Below are 7,425 nucleotides of genomic sequence, written 5' to 3' on the forward strand. Positions count from 1 at the left end.
TGCTGTGTGTGCAGCTCCACTGCAGTTTCACCCATGACCTTTTTGGGCGGTGCCATTCTTCTGAGTCACTCTTCCGGTGTCATAAAAGGGACTTTTATACCGAAACTACACTCACCAGCTACTTTATCAGGCGCTTTATTGCTTCTACTTGGTTGCGATAGCATACCCAGTGATAGCAAGAGCGTGGCTTTAATTCTTCATGGCATATTCCACAAGTTGCAGGAAACAGTCCTCGGAGATTCTGGTCTGTTTTGACATGATAACATCACAAAGTTGCTGCACATTTGGTTGATGCAAATCTCCCCCCTCCACCACATCCCAAAGGTGCTCTATTACATCGAGATCTGGTGACAGTGGAAGCCATTTGAGTACAGGGAACTCACAGACACCAGCGGTTCAACAAAACAGTTTGAGATGATTTGACCTTTGTGAAATGACGTGTTATCCCGCTGCTAGCCACCAGGGGACGTGATCATTAGTGATGTGCGATACCACTGATTTCCTTTCCGATCCGATACCAAGTAATATTCAGGGTGGTATCGACGATACTGATCCGATACCGATACTTTGTACAAAACGGATTTTATTTATTGTATCTCAAATTATAGCGTCATAATGATTACAGGACATCAGAATACCTTCTTCTTATCACTTAATAATGCAGAGTTCATCATATAGAAATAAAAAAACTAAAGTTGTGTGCTATTTGAACACCTTGCCTGCCTGGAGGACTAAAGGACTCCGTGAGAGACTCTCACCCTAGCAGCACCTGTCCCTCTCCTCCTCTTCAGTTAGCCTCAACATACGCTCGTCATATTTTGTGATATGATTTACTCTGAGGTGTTTGACAAGGTTAGTGATGTTGCCACAACCATACATGCCAACCCTCCCGATTTTTCCGGGAGAATCCCACCTTTCTCCAGATTTTCCACCCGGACAACAAAGTTGAAAAACCATATCGCAGAATTCATAGCGCGGCCCAGCCAATTCCAGTTTCCAACAATGACGGCAGCGACTTAGTTTTAATATCACTCTTATTTCTCTTTCTGGGTCGCAAAAAAACTTTTAACATATTTTCAGGTGAGAATGTAGCTGTGTAAACTTCAAATATCTGAGCCGACCGACACATCGTCTTCAAACCCCCGCGGTCTTTCACCACTCGGGTTAAACATGATGTACAAGTCACTTTGATAACTTAAAAATGTTCTTGTTTGGCTTTTTCAGTGTTTTATTTGTTCGTGAGTAAATCGGTTTGGCTGAGATTAAAGTTATTAGATTAGATTAAATTAAATTAAACTTTATTATTCCCTCGGGAGGGTTCCTCCGGGGTTTTCACACAGCTGAATAAACGTCAAACAGAAAACTGATTAAACAGAAGAGTTTACGTCAGTGTCCGGTTATATTTTAGACAGCAAGGAGCAGACGGCAGAGTTTCACTCCACCGAGGGAGCTCGTGACGTACTACCCGGCTTTCTTTAGACCGCGAAGGCCGGTCCTCAGGTGGAAGCAGCCTCTGAATTTGGACACCCCCGCTGTTTCCGGGCCGGCCAATAATAACGGTGACATTTAACGTATTTTATCCGATAAATAAACCCTGTAAAATATATTTATCCGCCCAAACAGCCCTTTTGAATGTCTCCCTAATTCTGAGGTCTCAAGGTTGGCAAGTATGGCCACAACACCTCACTTTTTTTGCCACATTTATTGCAAACCACGGCTCAGCTGTTTGTGGAGGTAAAATACATCCGCACAATTACGCTCAGCCATTGTTGTGAGTGCGCACGCCAAGGGGCTGCGAGACATTTATACAGCCGTATTTCGCACATGACTATGAAAGGCGGAAGAGGAAGTAGTTCCTTTGAATGTAGGCAATCCGAATGTTATAGTTTCTTTCCACTGTGTTCCTGTTAATGATAAACTACAAATTTACTCTAAATTACTAAAATATCGATATTTTAATGTGAGAATCGATTCTAGAACATAAATGATTGGTATCGGAGGAATCGATATTTCAGGATCGATCCGCACATCACTAGTGATCATAAAGGGATAGATATGATCAGCAAAAATAATCGTGTAGGTGATGTGATGTTTATACGACGTTCATCTGGTACTAAGGGGTCCAAAGTATGTTAAGAAAACATCCCCCACATCATTACACCGCCAGCATCCTGAACCACTGGTACAAGGTGGGATGAATCCATGCTTTCATGTTGTTCACACCAAATTCTGAACCTACCCTTTTCAGTGTTGCAGCAGAAATCGAGCCAAAAACATTTCCAGTGTTCTGTTGTTCAATTTCAGTGAGCCTGTGCAAACAGTAGCTTCAGTTCCCAGTTCTTAGCTGACATCAACAGTGAGGTTTTGTCCAGAGAGCTGCTGCTCATTGTCTCTTTTTTTGGACCATTCTCAGTAAGCCCTAGAGATGGTTGTGTGGGGAAAATCCCAGCAGATCAGCAGTTCCTAAAATACTCTGACCAGCCCATCTGGCACCAAGAACCATGCCACGTTCAAAGCCGTTTCAAATGTAGTTTTTCCCTCATTCTGATCCTCAGTGATAACTTTAGTAAACACGAAATATTCAGTTATTTGAATCTAATCTTGCACTCAGATGTTTGTCTCGTTTTAATTCTCAGTGCTAAATCTGCACTGCAGAAAAGACAACTTTGCTCAGAGCTGGTAAGTAGAGCTTCAAGGGCAGCTGCTCAAAGTTCTTTTGAGTGAATCCTTTTTTTTATTTATGGCTATTAAGGCCTGGAACAAGCTTACTAAAAGCTTGAAAACATGTATAGATGTTCATAGTTTCATAATTTATCTTTTGATGTAATCAATAAATTATTTAATTAATTATACGAATAAATAGGGCTTGTCAATGTTAATCAAATGTTACTTCTTTTACTTTTACCCCATATCATCCTGATCATCCTGAGTTCATGTATTGACAGCAGGGTTGTTGCCACATAGGGAGGATGGGGTGGCACTGCCTCCCTGTGAAATATGATTGGCCTCCCCAGTGTCCACCCAACAGTCCCACTGGACAATAGTGCCACTCATTTTACATGCATTACACCATGAGAGCCTGTGTAAGACCAGTGGTGGAAAGTACGAAAACGAGCCATTTTCTTCCGCTTATCTGAAATCAGGTCACGGGGCAGCAGCCGAAGCAGGGAAGCCCATACCTCCCTCTTGCCACCTCCTCCAGCTTATCCAGGGAAGTATCATGCCATTCCCAGGCCATCTGATGGATGTAATCTCTCCAGCACACCCACGGTTTACCCTGGGTCCTCCACTCAGTTAGACATACCCACCCGGAACACCTTTCCCAGTCAGTGACAGCCTTAGCCTCTTTGTGATGTGGAGGAGCGGCGGCTCTACTCTGAGCTCCTCCTGAATGACTGAACTACTCACCCCATCTCCAAGGGAGAGCCCATCCACCCTTCAGAGAAAGCCACTTGTACCTACAATTTCATTCTTTCACCTTTAAAAGAACTTTAAAAGAAATAGCACAAGCTAGTTATGGTAATAAAAGAGTAAATCAGTGAAAACACAAGAATGCAAAGGCAATATTGTTCATCTAAGAGTTGTGCACAGTCCGTGTTGTGGTGAGAGGTTTGGCCTTAAACGTGGCAGTTTTAGGTCTCATAATGGCTGACATCATTTAAATGATTCTGCGTAATGAGCACTTTTAGCCAGTTCAGGTCTAATGTGACACTAAAATGTTTGGACTATTACTTATTGTAATTAGGATTATGAATGTAACTGAAGTAAAGTGTGAATACTGGTTTCACCACTTTGTAAAACAGTTATTCAATAAAAAAACAAATGTTAAACTCAGAGTATTATACATCTGTGTTAATTTACAGAGCTGCAAATGAGCCTGAACACTGTGCCTGCTATGCCAGTATATTTGTCTTGTTAAATACTATAATTGCTTTGTTCTTGGTCCATCCTGTGTTGCCCTACTTAAAAAAAGAAAAAGTCCCCGTTTGATTGTCTGGTTATGGAATGAGGGTGAGTACGTGCAGGGGTGTTGTACCGAGGGAAAGCGGGAGTGACTAGGGAGTGATGGGAGGGGGCTGTTGCAAGCTTGGAATGAAAAGTTTGTTTTTGTTTGCATTTTTTTAAAATTTCAAACAAGTTGGATTGTTATAACGAAATTGGAATAAATCGGTTGGGTAACTGAAATGAAACCATGGTTTAGCAAGCTAATTTGTTTAATCTAGTTGACTGCTAATATGCAGTGCATCAGTGTGTCTGTGTGGGACAATGCCAGGTGGTAGTGTTACATTTTCATATCCATTTTAGAATTTAAGAATAGATTAAACTGAGCATGTTACAGGACTAATATATCACATTTCCTGCTCTTTTGCTAAGTAAACATAATAAGGATAAATGGAAGCATAAGTTTGTTCTTGTGGCCACATGTGAAAGTCTTTCTATACTCCTATATTCTTTTATTTCACTGTTATTTCAGCTGCTGTTATGTCTGGTAACAGGTTTTGACATTAAAAACAGTATGTATTCACTGTTGCTTCACTTTCTTTGTGGTAGTTTCTATCATAGGCACCAAAATCTGCAAATCTTGTAATTCTTGGTAATTTCTCCTGGTGAATATGATCAACCTTCTCCTTCTGACTATAATAAAAACGCATTCCCTTCATATGCATTGAATAAAAGGCAGATTTTAGAAAAGTGTCTTGTAGAGCCAGTCAAAATTTCTCATGTTTCGGACTGTCTGGACAGGGGTGGATAATAAATAAATATACTGTGCAGGCCTACACAGGGGTGCTCAGGTGGTAAAGCAGGTCACCTACTAACCAGAAGGTTGGTGTTTTGATCCCAGTCTGCTCCAGTCAGCATGCCAAATAACCTTATAGGCAAGATACTGACCCCACGTTAGCATACGTGTGAATGTTAGATAGAAATCACAGCATAGAAAAAAGTGTTTGTGTGAATGTGTGTAAATGGGTACTCAGAATAGCAAAGTGCTATATATGAACCAGTCCATTTACCATAAGGAGGGAAATGTTAGGAGAAGGAGTGAAAGAAAACTGAAGGAAGGAAGTAAGAGGTTATGAATGGTTTATCTGTCAGCAGCTGTTAAAGACAGTGAGACGGTACTATATCTATCACATTTCCCTAGTACAGTTTAACATACTCAAATGCATATACCTTAATTTGTTTATGCTTTATTGGACCCAGAAGCCAGTCTGCTCAAACAGCATTTTAAAACACCACAATGACACAATAAGGTGCTGGAAGCATTTGATAGGTCCTCAGAGAGTTTCGTCCATATTGACATGATACCATGATTCGTCATGTCCAAGAAACCAGCTAAGGGATGGATTTGGCATTCAACTGCAGCTCACTGGGTATTTTCTCTTTTTCTGATAACTCTCTATAAACCCCAGAGATGGTTGTGGTGGGAAATCCCACTAGATCTGCATTTTATGAAATACTCAGATGAGCCTGCCTGGCATTAACTAACATGTGATGTTTAAAGTAACATGAATCTCTTCTCCATTCTGATGCTCACATTGAACTTTAGCAAGTCGTCTTGATCATGTCTACATGCCTAAAATCACGTGTTAGCCAGCAGCCAAACACACATACATCTGTCTACATTTGTCACATTTTAAATGAGGTTTCATTTTTGGTGATCAAACACTAAAGAAATGTAACTGCCCTGCTTCAGATGCAGCAAAACAGGCCCTGACCATGATACTACCACTACCAAGGATCACTTTTCACTTTACCTTTCACCGTCTTCCTCCGAGTATGGAGCCACAGTGAGCACTGATGTAAAATCTGTTAGTGATTCAGGCTGTTGCTGCCACCGGTACACACTCCTATTGTTACTACTCGTGCGGTGAATGTGTGGTGATATAAAACTCGTGTGACCGGTTTAACCTGCTCTGGTCAGACCCTCTGCCCTGAATAGAGTCTCTATGTAAACAGAAAAACAATGAACAAGCTGTTGACAATCAGCAGTTAGACATCATCAGAAGACTGAAACTTGACTCAGTGAAAAGGGGAAATAAACACCACACCCTCACCACTAAACAACACATAAAAATATGGGTTAATCAACAGAAGCCATGGATACTGCCCTCTATTTTATATTAAAGCAACATAATTTTGAAGCAAAAAACGAACACACAGATCAAAGTAAAGATATTGAAATAATTTATTTCCCTGATACAAGTGTAAAGTATTGCTATAGTACAATTATAGGCCTACAAAGCATCTTAAAGCACGGATTTTTAAAGTTTTTAAGGCATGTGGAAGATAAGAAGACAGTATATACATGGGACACACTATGGTGTCTTTTTACTACAGAGGACTACACAGTTTGTAACAGGATATAGTTTTATGAAACGCCAGTGCAGATAAAATGGGTGTAATGAGGTATGACACACTATAAACAGAATATCACCTTGTCTAGTTTTACCAACATTATTATTATTATTATTATTATTATTATTATTATTATTATTATTATATCATCTTGTATTGATTTAGATTTTAAGAAATGTTAGAAGAAAAAGAAAAGGTGGGTAGTCTCAGAAACTTTGGTGGAAGGGATCCACCATCCAGTTATCTTCTTAAGCACTTAGGTTCACAAAGCGTTAGAGCCCCAGTCCATCAACAGGGGATAAAACTAAAACACAAAATCTTCTACAGTAGGTGTTCAGTTGGGTTTGAAAGGCAATGTCATACATTTCACAAAATGTTCACTCTTTTTATCATTCTTTGAACTCTTATTAGCAAAGAAACATTTCATCAGAGGACAGAGGTGATAACCCAGAGCCACAGCATCGTGACAAATGGAGTGAAACCACAACACCGACCGTGTTGCTTTACTGCAGAGGGCAAGGGTCCAGTTCTTTCCTTTAAATTGTCACGTGTTCAAACATCATTATAGCATGAAAGTTGACCTTTGTGAAATGACGTAAAAAAAAAAAAAAAAAAAAAAAAAAAAAAATTAAATGAATGAGAGGTAAAACTTGAGGGGGTAGGGACAAATAAGTAAATACTTCAGCCTACTCCTTTTCAAACAAATAATGGAATGATATTTTGTAATGATTGTGAAGGCACATGTTTGAAATGTTTGAAATAAAAATGAACTGAACTGAACTGAACTGAACGTAGAAGAAAATCTTACGTAGTCTTACGTAGCAGAAAATCTTCTGTATGTTTAAACAGGTGTAAGAGCCATGCCAGCAGCTCCGTGAGTGCTAATTTTAGTAAGCTATTGTGGTACGTTGCAAAGTAGTCATTATGAATGGGAAGTTTGTCTGAAAATTCAGTTCATCTAATGAATTTGTCTTTTTATTCATTTTTTAATCATGTAATTTTGTAATGTTCTTCGGGGTTAAAACAGGGCGTTACTCATGCAAATGTGAGTGAATGTACAACAGCTGT

This window comes from Rhamphochromis sp. 'chilingali' (genome assembly GCF_963969265.1).
Source record: "Rhamphochromis sp. 'chilingali' genome assembly, chromosome: 2".
Lineage (NCBI taxonomy): Eukaryota > Metazoa > Chordata > Actinopteri > Cichliformes > Cichlidae > Rhamphochromis > Rhamphochromis sp. 'chilingali'.